Genomic DNA, 16198 nt, shown 5'->3' with positions numbered 1-16198 from the left:
CTAAACCCTTTCGGTCTGTAACAATGTCATTTTATGAATGTACAATTTTTTGTCTATGTAAAACTGTTTATTTTGTTGACCAATGACCGAAGAAATAATTAACTATTCTATCAGACATTATTGGGAGGTTTTGTATGAGTGTTCCTAAAAATCAGATATACTGTCACCCAGAAACATTTTTTGCTCTAAATTTGGCCCTATAGTCTATATTGAGCAACCCTAGTTTGTTCCCAGACCAAACATTTAAAGTGTGAACGCACAAATTAGTCCAGACCAAATCAACAGCACATAATGATTACAGCCAGGCAGTGCACTCCGATTCATAAGCAACATCGACTAAATTGTTAATGAGCAATGAATCAATGATTACGCTCATCCCTACAGGTGTGTCTGACTAATGTGGGATGCTTTACATTATTTACAAGCTTCTTGCGCATGGGAGTAAACACCGGGGCGATTGCAAGATGATGTTACTGAGCTTTCATACCCACCCACGTTTCCTCAAGACTAACATTGCGTACTTCACGATCCACGTCTCAAATTTCCTCTCTGCCTCCTCAGCATCTCCGTCATCATCTGACTCAGCTAATAAATTCAGACTTTGGGAGGCCACTTGATAGTGTGGGGTTGTTTTCCATTTCTCAAAGCTTCATAGATTTGCAAGCCCGCCCCCTCCCTCCCTCCTCTGCCATGCTACTTGGTCCTTTGACTCACTTCTAGTTCAAAGAAGCAAAAGTGGGTCAGGTAAAGTCTTGAACAAATAAAGCGCCTTTAGGGCCACTGCTGTACAATCTTACAGGAGAAAATCCTCAGGGGGGGCAGTTTGAACCTTTAAAACAAGCATGAGTGGACATTTCACACCTCAAAAGTCAGGTGACAGGGCACAAGATGCCCTCACTCGACTCCTGACGTGTACAGAAAAGTGCTCAATGTAAGGTCGGGGTCACGACTGACAGCTCAGTCCTGCATTGAGACGCCTCAGTGAATCATGCCAGATGACCAAATAGATCCTTGGGCACAGCAAGCTATTAAAATTCTACCAAACGTCACTGTATTTCTAATCCTGAAGTATGTTAGTTATGTTAATATTAAATGAGCTTGTATTAGTTAAACAGCTGCCATAGCAAGTTAGATTGCATACAGACAATGCAGTATATCAGGACTTTACACTATAATAGATATGATGGCTGGATAATTAAAATTTTCGATTATGGCTTTTCACAATCATGAAAACATAATCGGGGAAAAAAAACAATGGGCCACGCAACGTACATGCAAATTCTGGAGCTTGTAACAGAGAAATGGATGAGGAGCGAATGAGTGAAAAAAAAGCATGTTTACTAGAAGTTTGGGATGTCACCATGGTTGCTAGGGCTGGGTGATATATCGAGTTTGTAAGATCTATCGCTATATCTTTAAACAAGATATGAATAAGAAACCGTCTTAATATCTATATAATTTATTTCACGTTAAAACGACCAAACACCGCTTACTTGTTGTGTTTCTTGATTCTGCCCCACTCCTCATTTCCTCTCATGGCCTACTAAACCCCTCTTCTTTCTCCTTCCAAGACGTGGTTGGACGTATAAGAACATCCATGATTGGTTGGTTGTTTACTATGATGAGTTGGTTGATATTAGGGCAATCAAAGACAAGCTAGGGCAGGTCAATGAACCAGGAAGGGAAATCACAACAGACATCCAAAATGACGATGAGAGTCGTAGGAGACAAGAGCGATGTATATATTAAAAACTTGTGGAAGATGGCAGAGGGATTATCTTCTTTATGTTTTTCTTTTAGCAATCTAGACGATGTCCAGGAAACCCACAATGTGCCTAATTGGCCACATTTGGACAAATGTATGCGTCTGGATAAAACATTAATTTGAGTTGTTAACCATGTAAGCCCAAATTTAAACTGTTCTCGAATTGCCAAGTTGAGCATATTTAGCACAAGAAACTCTGCCAAAAATGTATTATTTGCTCAGCTATTTTATTTATTTTACGTAGAAAAAATATGTTTCTATTTTATTTATGTTACGTAATTCTGTGCTACTTAAACAGATTATTTTCTGTGCTTTTAATACTCATATTGACTAACTGGGTTAATAAAAGTGCCACTGACTGTTTACACTAAAGTTGTCAATCACTTCAATTTCATTGAATCTTGCTCAAAAATAAATACCTTTATATGTATACTTTCACCGAAATATATTTTGAGATATATATCTAATATCGAGTTTGAATAAAAATATGTCAAGATATTCATATTGCCTCGCCCTAATTGTTGCCATTTTTTGTGACAACAAAGGCATGTTTTTCGCGTTCACGTAACCAATAAAACAGAATCCGCTGTTCAATGCAGAATATCAGGAAAATTTACATTAAAAATATGTTGTCATTGTGACTTGGCTTGACTTTATTAATTCATGCTTGCAGTGGAGCCATGGCCCCACTGAAAAAACAGCTTTACAATAAATATCAAACAAACAACAATAAAAAAATGAAAAGAACAGACAGTATTTTAAACATTTTGAACATCCTCAGGGCAACAGCAGCATGGAATTGGTTAGCATTCTGGTATATGACTATATTACTTATTTATTTAGTGTCGTTATACAGCTTAATTGCAGCGTGCGGGGTAGAATTTTTAAGTCTCTTTGTCTTTGGTATGGGCTCGGGTGAGGAGAAGGAACATTTGTTTGGGTAAATAATTTGTCTGGAACCATTATTCATCCCTAAGACACTCAATTGGCCCGTCCTGAACTAAACAATGTCGAGGCGGTCTCTTGTAACAGCGACTAAATTATGAAGCTAGAGCTAGGAAGGACACTCAATATACCCACAACACATCTCATCTGCTTGTGTTGTTAAAATGGTACAAAATGGTAAATGGTTGTATTTCTATAGCGTTTTTCTACCCCTTTTTAAGGAGCCCAATGCGCTTTGACAGTATTTCCACATTGACCCATTCACACACACATTCACACACTGATGGCGGGAGCGGCCATGCAAGGCGCTAACTAGGACCCATCAGGAGCAAGGGTCAAGTGTCTTGCTCAAGGACACAACTGGCGTGACTAGGACGGTCGAAGGTGGCGATTGAACCAGTAACCCTCAGATTGCTGGCACGGCCACTCTTCCAACTTCGCCACGCCGTCCCCAAATGTTGTGAATAACATCATTCATGGATGTAACAACAATTTACAAAGAGCAGTCAAAGTTTAAGAGGCGCTCACTCTTTTTTCAGAACCTCAAGTCAAGCTGAGAACAGGAAAACCCACTTCTTCCCTTCACAATTATAGCGCGATGTGCCGCCACATCCGATTTGACTGCTCTAACAAAATACAGACAAGAAAACAAGGATTTTTTTAAGGATTTAAAGGATGATCATAAATGCTTGAAAGATGCGGCTAATGGGAGTCAACCTCTGAAACAGAGGTATCGAAGTTGTTTTCACTGAGGGCCACATCGCAGTTATGTTTAGCCCCAGAGGTCCGCTTCTAACAGTGAATACTATTCCAGCCATCCATCCATCCATTTCCTACCGCTTGTCCCTTACGGCAGTGCTCCCCAACCTTTTTGTAGCTGCGAACCGTTCAACGCTTGATAATTTGTTCCGCGGCCCGGCGGGGGGGGTGGTGGTTCTTTTTTTTTCTTTGTCATGAAAAAGGGAGGTTTTTGTCATGAAAAAGGGTTTTTTTGGGGGGTTGGTGCACTAATTGTAAGCGTATCTTGTGTTTTTTATGTTGATTTAATAAATAAAAAAAAATGTTTAAATAAATAAATTTAAAAAATTCTTAAAAAATTCTTCTGCCGCCCGGGTTGTGGGAGGCGTGGAGCCTATCTCAGCTGCACACGGGCGGAAGGCGGGGTACACCCCCCAGGACAAGTCACTACCTCATTGCAGGGCCAACACAGAGATTATTACACATTTTTGTAACGCATTGTATTGGATTTTTTTCAAACTAAAATGTTAAAAAATATCGTAAGTTGCAATAATTTCACTTCAAAATGTAGTGTATTTTACTGTAAATGGAAAAGCAGTACTGCTGTTTTCATGGCAAAAAAGGCAGCTCAGTTGCCAGAATTTTACATTTGTATTTTTACTGTAAATAAAAAAAATGCAATTTAACAGTGAAATGTTGACTTTTTTTTTTACCGCAAATAAACAACTGTACATTTTTCGATGTATTACTGTAAATGCCAAAACGACACCACAGTTAATTACAGTAAAAAAAAAAAAAAAAAAGTACTGTCTTTTTCATTTAGAGAAAAGTGCTGTAAAAACCTCAGTAAATTTCACAATTTTACCATGAAATCTATTGCTACTTATAAAATACACAATTTGATGGGTAATTTACTTTGAACTCATTATTAGTAGAATTAATTTATATTTTTAAAAAATGGTTTGCATGTTTGATAATACATTTTTGCATAATTAGACAATATTTAAGTTAATATAATATGCAATTACATGGAGTACATATATTTATTTTCTCCCAAAATAGAAAAAAAGACTACATTTAAAAAGAAAATTTACGGTACTTTATCGATACATATTATTTCCAGGCTTTCGAGGGCCTGCTCTAAAACAACTTCAAAATCTTCCGGCAACATGTTATATACACACTGCAAGTCTAAATATAATGTATTAACATACATGTTCATAACAACGTGAGAATCGCGATTCAAATTTGAATAGATTTTTTTCCCACACCCCTAGTACATATGCTGTCTGCCAAGCTCAGCTGTGTACAAACAAAACATGAAATGTGAGATAATACTTTACAGATACTGTAATTAGATTGTTCAGGTTTTTTAGTCAGTATGTGTTAATGTCCTATCGCGAAACTCAAACGCCTTTCTTGTAGACGTAGAATCGAGCTTATCTCTTGGCAAAATTGTTAAGGTGTGCCCATTTTACGGCTAAAATTGTAGTACGCCGATGTGTTACTAAACTAGAAAAATAGTTTTCAGTTTTCGGTCTTTACAGTTTTCGCTACAGCTTGGTTATTATACAGGTTACGGAATGAAAGGAAGTACTGTTTCCAATGCATTTTTAAAGTGATTTAGAGGTAAAATTGATTGCTACCGCTAGCTACATTGCTAGCCACTCAGAACGATCCCATTTGTACATGTTAGAGTGCAGGGGGAAAAAAACCCTTTGTCTTCTTGTCTCTCACAAGGATCGTGAACGATAGGCTATATTCCAAAAAGTGCAGTTCCTCTTTCAGAGTGAAACATCTATGATCCAATTGGCTCGCTAGTTGGTAACTTAGCACAGGGATCCCCAACCTTTTTCGCACTGGGGACCGGTTTAATGTGGGCTAGTTTTTCACGGACCAGCTTTCCATGTGTGGCAAATAGATATAGCAAATAAGTGCATGAAAAATGAATACATGAGTAAACTCACCATAACATTCAATTAGTGGAAGCCCCTGGCCTTTTTCCTTTGCAAAAAAGCTCTCCATAGACTTTATTTTTTTGCTCATTTTGTGCTAGTAGTAGGCTTTGTTTTGGCTTTAGTATCTGATGGGTTATAGGTGATACATCACATTCAAGGACAAAAGCATAAATATATAAGAAAGCTTTAAATACTTGGCATTAGTTATATGGATTACTATTTCCATTCTAAAAGTTATGTATTCATAGTTTGTGCAATATTTCATACATACATACTCTAGTGTTAGCTTTTTTGGTCCAAATTTCTATGCGTAAATACATCCGTTATTACTAAGTACTTATGTAATAGGACGATGTGCACTAATACCAGCACTTTAACTTACTAAGCCAAAGGAGATGTGTATTTTTTTTCCTTCAGCACAATTATTATATACAACAATTTAGCACTTCTCCATCTGCTTTATGCACATTAACTCCTAAAGTCACTGTGTTCCTGATCTGCCCTGATCTTTGGTCATCAACCTGCCGCGGACTGCAGATGGAACCTAGCTTTGACTGACCGTACGTCCTCTTTTCCCCCGACATGTCCTTTTTTGTGGGGCTGTCCCTGCTGTCTCGGCGGAGTTTCTTAAATGCCTCAATTGTCCGGCATTTTGAGTTATGGTTGCGTGTATTTTCAATGTATGTTCAGGGTTAAGGAGTTAAAAACAAAAATTGTTAAGGTGTGCCCATGCATTAGTAGCATTTGTACGGGAAGGGGAGAGAGAGACAGAGCGAGAGAGTTATGATAAAAGCGCATGCGACGCCAGGCTTTGATTTTTATCGATAAATTTATCAGATTTTATTTTTAAGAGTGTCAAAAGTGTGCCCATTTTAAAAACACTATTAAAATAAACAAAAACATACAAATGTTAAATAAAAAAGCTTAGGGGCGAAATGAAATTTAGGAAACGTTGCAATGTTGACTAATAAATAAAAGTTGTTTTTTTTCTTTCAAACTGTCATTGCTCAAAACATAATAATGAATAAAAATCAATGTTATTATGAATTATTGACATATCCAAGGTTGCGATTACTTTGCATCAAGTATTCCACTTTGAAAAATATTTTTGGTGGAAGATTTTGCATATTTTGTGTGTTTACCATTAAAAACATAATTTTGTTTCACAAAAAAGGGCGGAAAACCAACAAACAAAAAAACAACATAAAAAAAACTAAAACATTTTGAAATGAGGGACAGATCTGAAGTTGATGTAGACTCCAGAGTTTTAAGCGTTAAATATAAAATGTGCGTATGCCCTGGCACACCATTATCATCATTTCATGACCGATGCAAAACCTTTTTTACACTTTTATACTGAAATAAATACACCTACAACTTATTAATTAAAAACATTGAAAAAACTACCAGCAGCGGGAAAGAAGAACGTGAATGAATGTTTATAACTAAATACAATTTACAAATGTGTATTTTTTCTTTTTTTCTTAATGAATTAATTAACATTTATGACAACGTTTTTCCAAAACACAATAGAGAATGGGGGATATAACAGGATAATGCATACGTTTATCATTTGTTTTCAAAAGGCTTACAAAGAAGTGGGACCCAAAAAATTTACTGTGGGACCCCATTTAGAAAATTCCTGCTGTCAACAGAGGAGAAAAATGCTTTATTTAAATAAATATATTAGTTATAAAGTTTTTAATGAGCCTTGTCCTAATGTAACAAAGAAGTAACAAATATAGCAAATGGCAGCTTCCTATTAGGAGTTGTATAATACATCTATGAACAAGCCCAATGGTGTGTCTGGTGGGACGGACGAAAGTTAAGTAGAAGAAAATGCGGTCGGTTGTAAATTTAATGTCTCCGTGCGTCAAGGACCAGTTGGGGACCATTGACTTAACACAGGGGTGTCCAAACTTTTTCCACTGAGGGCCACACATGGGAAAATAAAAGCATGCCGGGGCCATTTTGATATTTTTCATTTTCAAACCATAACAAAATATATGGATTTTTAAAAATGATTTTACCTTTAGGGATCACAGGGACTATTAAGGGCCTCTGTTATTAAAATGTTAAAATTAAGTCAAATATTATTATTAGTTTTTAGTTAACGCTTACAGTAAATCTCGATATCAACTTTAAAAAAAAGGTTTTATGGCTTTTTTATCAAAAAAAAAATTGTTTTTTGTAGTAAAACTGAAATATGCAATATTTAGTCATTAGAGCCCTAAAATATCAATAATGCAGGACACCATTGATTTTAATTATTATTTTTTTTTGAGTAATCACAGTGAAAAGATAAATAAAATACCACTAAATATATTTGGGATACAAAAGGTGCCACACTCATAAAGTGATACATTTTTATTAGGTTTTTTTTTTTTTTTTTTAACTTTCAACACTTACGTTACGAGATGAACTTCAGATACATCTGTCAATTTTACGTTTAAACTATTATTTTGTTTGTTTTATGCTATTTTGTCAAAGAAAACTTTGTTTTTATATGGCAACTACACAATATGTGTAATATTTACCACATAAAACATATTAAAGTGAAATATTTGAACTAATTGGAGCTTTGAAAATAATTCTTATAACATGGATTTTTTTGTCATTGTTTTTTTTTAGCAATGGCAAAAAAATAAATAAGAAAATGATTGATTGATTGAAACTTTTATTAGTAGATTGCACAATATAGTACATACTCCGTACAATTGACCACTAAATGGTAACACCCGAATAAGTTTTTCAACTTGTTTAAGTCGGGGTCCACGTTAATCAATTCATGGTAAAGATGTTTTTTACATGGTAAAATAAACACAAAAGAAAAAAAAAACAGCCTGCATGGCAGCTATACTGTTGGATAAGCTCAGAGCAATCCGATTTGATAAAACCTCATCGAGCTGGATGCAATCTTACTTGGAGGGGAGGAAACAGGTGGTAGAGGTGAATGGCACCGTGTCCCCTCCCCTCTCAGTAAGCTGTGGAGTCCCCCTTGGCAGTATACTAGAACCTTTACTGTTCTTAATATACGTAAATGACATGCCATCAGCATGCGACTGTGAATTGTTCCTGTTTGCGGACGACTCTGCCCTGCTGTTATCCGGCAAGGACAAGTCACAGGTGGAACAAATCCTCAGTGCTGAACTCCTTAGTATTTGCACCTGGCTCGCTGACAACAAGCTATCCATACACTTAGGTAAAACGGAATCCATCCTATTTGGGTCCCATATCAAACTTAAGAAAGTCAGTGACTTCACTATAAAAGTGGGTGACATTGTTATCACCAGGAAAGATGAGATCACCTACCTAGGTTCCATTCTAAAGGCTAATATTTCCTGTGATAAAATGGCAACCAAGGTAATCAAAAAGGTCAACCAAAGAATGACATTCCTCTACAGCAGGGGTGGGCATTACGTCGATCGCGATCGACTGGTCGATCTCGGAGGGTGTGTCAGTCGATCTCAAGCCAGGCATTAAAAAATAGACATAAAAATGAGCAATCATCAATCATACCAAAACTTCACTTTCATCAGTTGTTTGACATTCTCGGCACCCGAGGATCTTGTGAGATGACAGCTGGCTGCTGCAAGCTCATATTTAAGAAAAAAATCACTAACAGGGCGGACGCAGAGAAACACATTTTATTTCTAGAGACTCCGTACCTACTGTCAACACTCTAAAGACCGACTGCACAGTTCCTGTCTTCACCATAAAAGACCTGTTTCATCCTGCCTGTGGTAACAAAATAAGAGTCTCAGAAAGCTAGCGTGCACAAGCTAGCAAGCTACGGAGTTTGATGCCAATGTATTTCTCCCCCACCCTCAGCGACAGCTTTCACACTTGCTTGCCCACCCGCACACTCACTGACGTCACTCACCTGCTGCCAGACATTAAAGGGCCACACACATATGCTACTCTCATAACAAAGTGTTTAAAAACGAGTATGCAAGTTGGACAAATGAGATGCCAAATCCAACCACTTTCATGTGGTATTGGACAGAAAGGAGGACTTTTTTTTTCCTCCATTTGAAAATGCGGACGTTATTAGCACCACTGTCTAATTCCAATCAATGCAAGTCATCAGAATCAAATACACCAACTTATATTCTTGTCTTCATGAAAGAAAGGAATCTATGTGTGTTAAGAATGCTTGTATTATCATTAAACACCATTAACTTGTTAACAAAAATGTCTCTTTCATAAATAAATAAATATAAATTATAAATAGGAATGAGGTAGATCTCCTCGACTTGGTCAATTGAAAAGTAGCTCGCCTGCAGAAAAAGTGTGAGCGCCCCTGCTCTACAGAATCTCCTCCTGGTCAACAAAAGCACCTTGAAGATTCTAGCGGGAACTCTCATTTAACCCTTTTTCGATTATGCTTGCACCTCCTGGTACCCCAGCACCTCCAAAACCCTCAAATCTAGACTCCAAACATCCTAGAATAAGCTAGTCTAGTTACTTTTAGACCTCCATTCCAGATCACACCTCACTCCTACCCACTTCTCCAAAGTGGGTTGACTCAGGGTGGCGGACAGAGTGAAACAACTTGCACTGAGCCTAGTCTATAAAATCCGCTACACCTCCCTGATACCTAAGTACATGTCAAACTACTTCCTTAACGTAAATGCCCGCCATAACAACAACACCATTGGGAGCTCCACAAACCACGTTAAACCCAGATTCCGATCTAACAAAGGTCTTAACTCATTCTCTTTCTATACCACATCAATGTGGAATGCACTCCCAACAGGTGTAAAAGTAAATGCATCTCTATCCTCCTTAAAAACTGCTCTAAAACAACACCTCCAGGCAACTTCAACCCTTTACTAATACCCTCTTCCATTCACATCCCATTTCCCCGGATTATAAATAACCTAAAGTAAATAATAAAATGTACTTTTAATGTATTTACTTGCTCTTATGCTATCTGAACTCACTGTTCTCTGCTCACTGTACATATCCTACCAAGTCAAACCTACACTGTTCCAATGTACATTTCTCTGTTGATGCAATAGTTGATGACTGAAGTACTGATATCAACCAAAGTTTCTCGTCCCACCCCCCGGATTGTAAATAATGTAAATAATTCAATGTATATGATATGATGATTAACTTGTGTGATGACTGTATTATGCTGATAGTATATATTTGTACCATGAATTGATTAACGTGGACCCTGACTTAAACAAGTTAAAAAACGTATTCGGGTGTTACCATTTAGTGGTCAATTGTACGGAATATGTACTGAACTGTGCAATCTACTAATAAAAGTATCAATCAATCAAAAGTGTTGTGTCAACATTGCAACTTTCTCTCGTTAGATTTCACCTCATTCCAAATTTTTTAATGTTCTTTTTTATTTTTGCAATAGCATTTCCAGACTGTGTGGGGCGCCAGTAAACAATTGGCTGCAAATGGCCCCCCGGGCAGCACTTTGGACACCCCTGACTTAACAGGCCCCAAACATAAAGGCCTACTGAAACCCACTACTACCGACCACGCAGTCTGATAGTTTATATATCAATGATGAAATATTAACATTGCAACACATGCCAATACGGCCTTTTTAGTTTACTAAATTGCAATTTTAAATTTCCCGGGAGTTTCTTGTTGAAAACGTCGCGGAATGATCACGTATACGCGTGACGTCACGGACTGTGAGGAAATATTAGCGCTGCGCACACACACAGCTAAAAGTTGTCTGCTTTGACCGCAAAATTTTACAGTATTTTGGACATCTGTGTTGCTGAATCTTTCGCAATTTGTCCATTTAATAATGGAGACTATGAAGAATAATGCTGTCTTTAGCACCGAGACCAAGCTGGCGTTTTTTGGTTTATTGTGAAAGCAGAGCGGTCAAGCGAACATGTTTTCTCTACGTCAACCAGCATGTTTTTGGATGGGGAAATTGTGATACATATCTTACCGAAGACATCCGTGGATTATTTGTCGTTCTGCAGCAGCTGTAAGCTTGGCTCCTCGGCTTCTTTCTGAGACACTGTGTGTTCAACGCAGCCATCCGACCTCGAGGTATGTCTTTACAATCTTTACTTTACAATCTTTAAAATCTCACTAAAACACTATGTGGAGAGGTGGAGCCGACGAGCCGACAGCAGGACAGGGCAAAATGTTGTCCTGACCAAGATGGCGGCCAGGAGGCGGGGCATGCAGCAGAGCGGAGAGGCGGGGCACGCCTGGAGCGACACTGCAGTCATCAGCGTCAGGTGCGTACACAACACACCTGCGCTCAATCATTACATCTTCTGCTGCAGCATAAAAAGGGCGAGGGAGGAGCAATCGTGGCAGAAGTGGGAGAGGAACAACCCAACAACAATGACCACGAGAGCGACGAGATCGACCGAGAGAAAGATGAGCCCCTGCAGCCCCCGGATACTGAAAGGTGTGCCGCGACGACCAGGAAGACCCAGCAAGCCAGAAATTGGCGCGACAGACTGGCAAGACATAATGTTAGTTAAAAGAATAAACACGAGTCAAACCTGCTACGATGCGTCTTGTATCGATCGGCACTGCACCCCACACGATGACGGCAGGAAACGCGTCACACACAATTAAAACAATAAGCAGACAAAGGATCTTCCAGAATTATCCTAGTACATGTGTCTAATTACATCTGAAATGCTCACACTGCCGTCGCCCGGAGCGGTCGCTTTTTTTTTCTTTTTCTAGTCCGTCGCTATCAATATCCTCAAACACGAATCTTTCATCCTCGCTCCAATTAATGGGGAAATTGTCGCTTTCTCGGTCAGAATCGTTTGCGCTGCTGGCGTCCATGATTGTAATCAATGGGTGGATGTGAGGAGTCCGACAAGCTGTGACGTCACACGCACTACTTCCGGGAAAGGCAGGGCTTTTTTAAGAGCGACCAAAAGTTGCAAACTTTATAGTCGATTTTCTCTACTAAATATGGCAATATTGCGAAATGATCAAGTATGACACAGAATTGACTTGCTTTCCCTGTTTAAATAAAATCTAATTTCGGTAGGCCTTTATGAGTTTGTCCACGCAATGATGCAAATAGTGGATTTTGTGATGTTTACTAAACTAAATACCGTGACAAAGCTACGAATATATTCCACATAGGAGTAGTAAAAACATTATGTTGTATTCACTCAATGTTTTTCTTGGCTTAGTTACTAAATTACCAAACGTTTTCTACGTTTCATAAATTTTCCGGGTTCCGCTTAGAGTGACACCTCCATCATCCAATCAACTCGCTCGTTGATCACGTGACGTGGTTGCCACACAGCAGCCGCCTCTCATCCAATCAGGGCGAATGACGACACAATCAAAACAACAACAGTGTTTGTCATGGCATGTCGAGCAAGCAGGGCTTGTTAATCATGGCGTTCAGCCTTCACCATATTCGACCACATTTTGAGAGAGTAAATGGCGAGCCATCGGTTACGACATAAATACTGTGTTAAAACGACTGTGTGCTTTTAAATGCACCTTCTGTTGTGCAAAATAACGCCGTTCTCTGCAATGCGATTAACCCAAATCTCCAGCGGAAACTGGCTGAACCAGTTGGTTAGAAAAAAAAAGTGTCATTTAATAACCAAGTCGGACAAGTCCAGTAATGATGGCAATCAAGTCGATGCTCTCTTTGGTGACATAACTTCGCTCGTGTTTTTGTTTTTAAAGCCAGCGACTGTTCAACATGCATTTTGTCAAAGCGAGCCATGACGACATTTTAAAGAAAACAAAGGCCAAATAAACGTCAGAGAGCTCCACGCAGTGTTGTGATGTTAAAGATGATAAATGGCCACAGCTCGCTAGCGTTAGCTTGCCGAGGGCCTGAGTGCGCCATCGCCAAAACACACAAAGGAGCTTTAGAAGAGCTCGCAGAATGGCGTCTGCTTGATAAAATAACCACGATAAACATGCGCCAAACACACATTCTCATGAAGATGATTCAACTACATTGTTGAACAAAAATAAAAAATAAAAGAATGAAAACAGGTTAGTTTGGAATCAAACGAACAATACTCACAACAATGTCGTGTCGCATCAAGTCACTGTTTCGTTTTTGGGTGCAATGCGGCGCTCAAATAAGGCTTTTTTTCCGGATTTTCCAGCTTTGGTTCAAATACTTGTTGTCCGTTGTTGTGTTGGGGGGAGATGAAACGAAGAAAGTAGAGTAGAGAGGACGAGCGCCTGTGTCCAAGTGGAGGAAAGAACAGCTGACAGGATGTAAACACAGCAGGTCACGTGCTCTGGACGCATCGAGAGAGGACGACATTGTTAGTATTATAAATAAAAAAGGCATTAATTAATACATCAATTAAAATGTGGACTTTATTTTTATGTTATTTATTTGATCGATGCAATAATACATTTTTCATATATTATGTAGCTCAGCTCAGTGGTTCTCAACCTTTTTTCAGTGATGTACCCCCTGTGAACATTTTTTTAATTCAAGTACCCCCTAATCAGAGCAAAGCATTTTTGGTTGAAAAAAAGAGATAAAGAAGTAAAATACAGCACTATGTCATCCGTTTCTGATTTATTAAATTGTATAACAGTGCAAAATATTGCTTATTTGTAGTGGTCTTTCTTGAACTATTTGGAAAAAATATATAAAAAATAAAGAAAAAATTGTTGAAAAACAAACAAGTGATTCAATTATAAATAAAGATTTCTAGACATAGAAATAATCATCAACTTAAAGTGCCCTCTTTGGGGATTGTAATAGAGATCCATCTGGCTTCATGAACTTAATTCTAAACATTTCTTCACAAAAAAAATAAATCTTTAACATCAATATTTATGGACCATATCCACAAAAAAAAATCTAGCTGTCAACACTGAATAATGCATTGTTGCATTTATTTTCACAGTTTATGAATTTGCATGCATATTTTGTTGAAGTATTTTTCAATAAATATATTTAGAAAGGATTTTTGAATTGTTGCTATTTTTAGAATATTTAAAAAAAAATCCCACGTACCCCTTGGCATACCTTCAAGTACCCACAGGGGTACGCGTACCCCCATTTGTATAACCACTGATCTAGCTAGCTATCCTGATATAGGATAGGATCAACTTCATTCCACAATGGAGAAATCACGTGGTTGCAGTGTAGATACAAAAAGGCTACAACAGTAGGGTGAAAACACATGAAAAAAAATCTAATGACAAGAAATAATTAAAGGCCTACTGAAACCCACTACTACCGACCACGCAGTCTGATAGTTTATATATCAATGATGAAATATTAACATTGCAACACATGCCAATACGGCCGGTGTTTACCAAATTGCAATTTCAAATTTCCCGCAGAGTTTCTTGTTGAAAACGTCGCGGAATGATGACGCGTGCGCGTGACGTCACGGACTGTTAGGAAATATTAGCGCAGCACCACTTGTGGCTAAAAGTCGTCACTTTTCATCACACAAATAAACAGTATTCTGGATATCTGTGTTGCTGAATCTTTTGCAATTTGTTCAATAATAATGGAGAAGTCAAAGTAGAAAGATGGAGTTGGGAAGCTTTAGCCTTTAGCCACACAAACACACGGTGATTCCTTGTTTAAAATTCCCGGAGGTGAAGCTTTACTATGGATCATAGCGCGGTCAAGCGAAATGTCAACCGGCAGGTTTCGGTGAGAAAATTGGGTTAAAAAGTTGCCTCTTACCGGAAATCTGTGGAGTTTGCGCCGTCCTTGTATCTGCCGTGACTTCCCTCAGACACTGGCCTCAAGACACCCGTGGACACACCCCTCCGACTATCAGGTACTATCTAATCTCACTAAAACACTAGCAACACAATAAACAGATAAGGGATTTCCCAGAATTAGCCTAGTAAATGTGTCTAAAAACAGCTGAATCTGTCCCAATGCAATCGCCTTTTTTTTTAACTTTATTTTTTTATTATTTTTTTTTGTAGTCCTTCTCTATCCATATCATCATCCACAAATCTTTCATCCTCGCTCAAATTAATGGGGAAATTGTCTTTTTCTCTGTCCGAATAGCTCTTGCTGCTGTAGGCTCCCATTAAAAACAATGTGAGGACGTGAGGAGCCCTCACCCTTGTGACGTCATCGTCTGCGACTTCCGGTACAGGCAAGGCTTTTTTATCAGCACCAAAAGTTGCAAACTTTATCGTCGATGTTCTCTAATAAATCCTTTCAGCAAAAATATGGCAATATCGCCAAAGGATCAAGTATGAGTCTGACACATAGAATGGACCTGCTATCCCCGTTTAAATAAGAAAATCTAATTTCAGTAGGCCTTTAAAGGCCTACTGAAACCCACTACTACCGACCATGCAGTCTGATAGTTTATACGTAAATGATGAAATCTTAACATTGCAACACAAGCCAATACGGCCGGTTTACTTTACTAAATTGCAATTTTAAATTTCCCGCGAAGTGTCCTGTTGAAAACGTCGCGGAATGACGCTTATCTTGACGCATGCTTGTGACGTTATTGGTTGTATCGGACAAATTATCCCAGCACCACTCACGGCTAAAAGTCGTCCGATTTAATCGCATAATTACACAGTATTCTAGACATCTGTGTTGCTGAATCTTTTGCAATTAGTTCAATTAATAATGAATACTACAAAGAAGAATGCATTTGGTGGAAAGCGGTGTATTTCGGCCGGCCGTAGCAACACAAACACAGCCGGTGTTTCTTTGTTTGTTGTGAAGATTTAATATGGAACAGAGCGGTCAAGCGAACATGTTTCTCTACCACATGTCAACCGGCAAGTTTCGGTGAGAAAATTGGGGTAATAAGTTGGCTCTTACCGTAAACATGAG

At 38.4% G+C, this 16198-nt stretch overlaps 1 protein-coding gene across 1 annotated transcript in view; it reads right to left on the bottom strand.

Annotated features, from left to right (window-relative positions):
- Window positions 1-13649, bottom strand: part of pcmtd1 (protein-L-isoaspartate (D-aspartate) O-methyltransferase domain containing 1) — a 36014-nt gene extending 22365 nt beyond the window's left edge. Inside the window, exon 1 of the mRNA XM_061920482.1 lies at window positions 13427-13649. The gene's annotated coding sequence lies outside the window, so the exon portion shown is untranslated. The remainder of the gene's footprint in view (window positions 1-13426) is intronic.
- Between the last annotated feature and the right edge of the window lie 2549 nt (window positions 13650-16198).

This window comes from Nerophis ophidion, linkage group LG14 (genome assembly GCF_033978795.1).
Source record: "Nerophis ophidion isolate RoL-2023_Sa linkage group LG14, RoL_Noph_v1.0, whole genome shotgun sequence".
In the NCBI taxonomy this organism is placed as follows: Eukaryota; Metazoa; Chordata; class Actinopteri; order Syngnathiformes; family Syngnathidae; genus Nerophis; species Nerophis ophidion.
The sequence above is the reverse complement of the archived record's forward strand: the minus strand, read 5'-3'. Positions and strand labels throughout refer to the sequence as shown.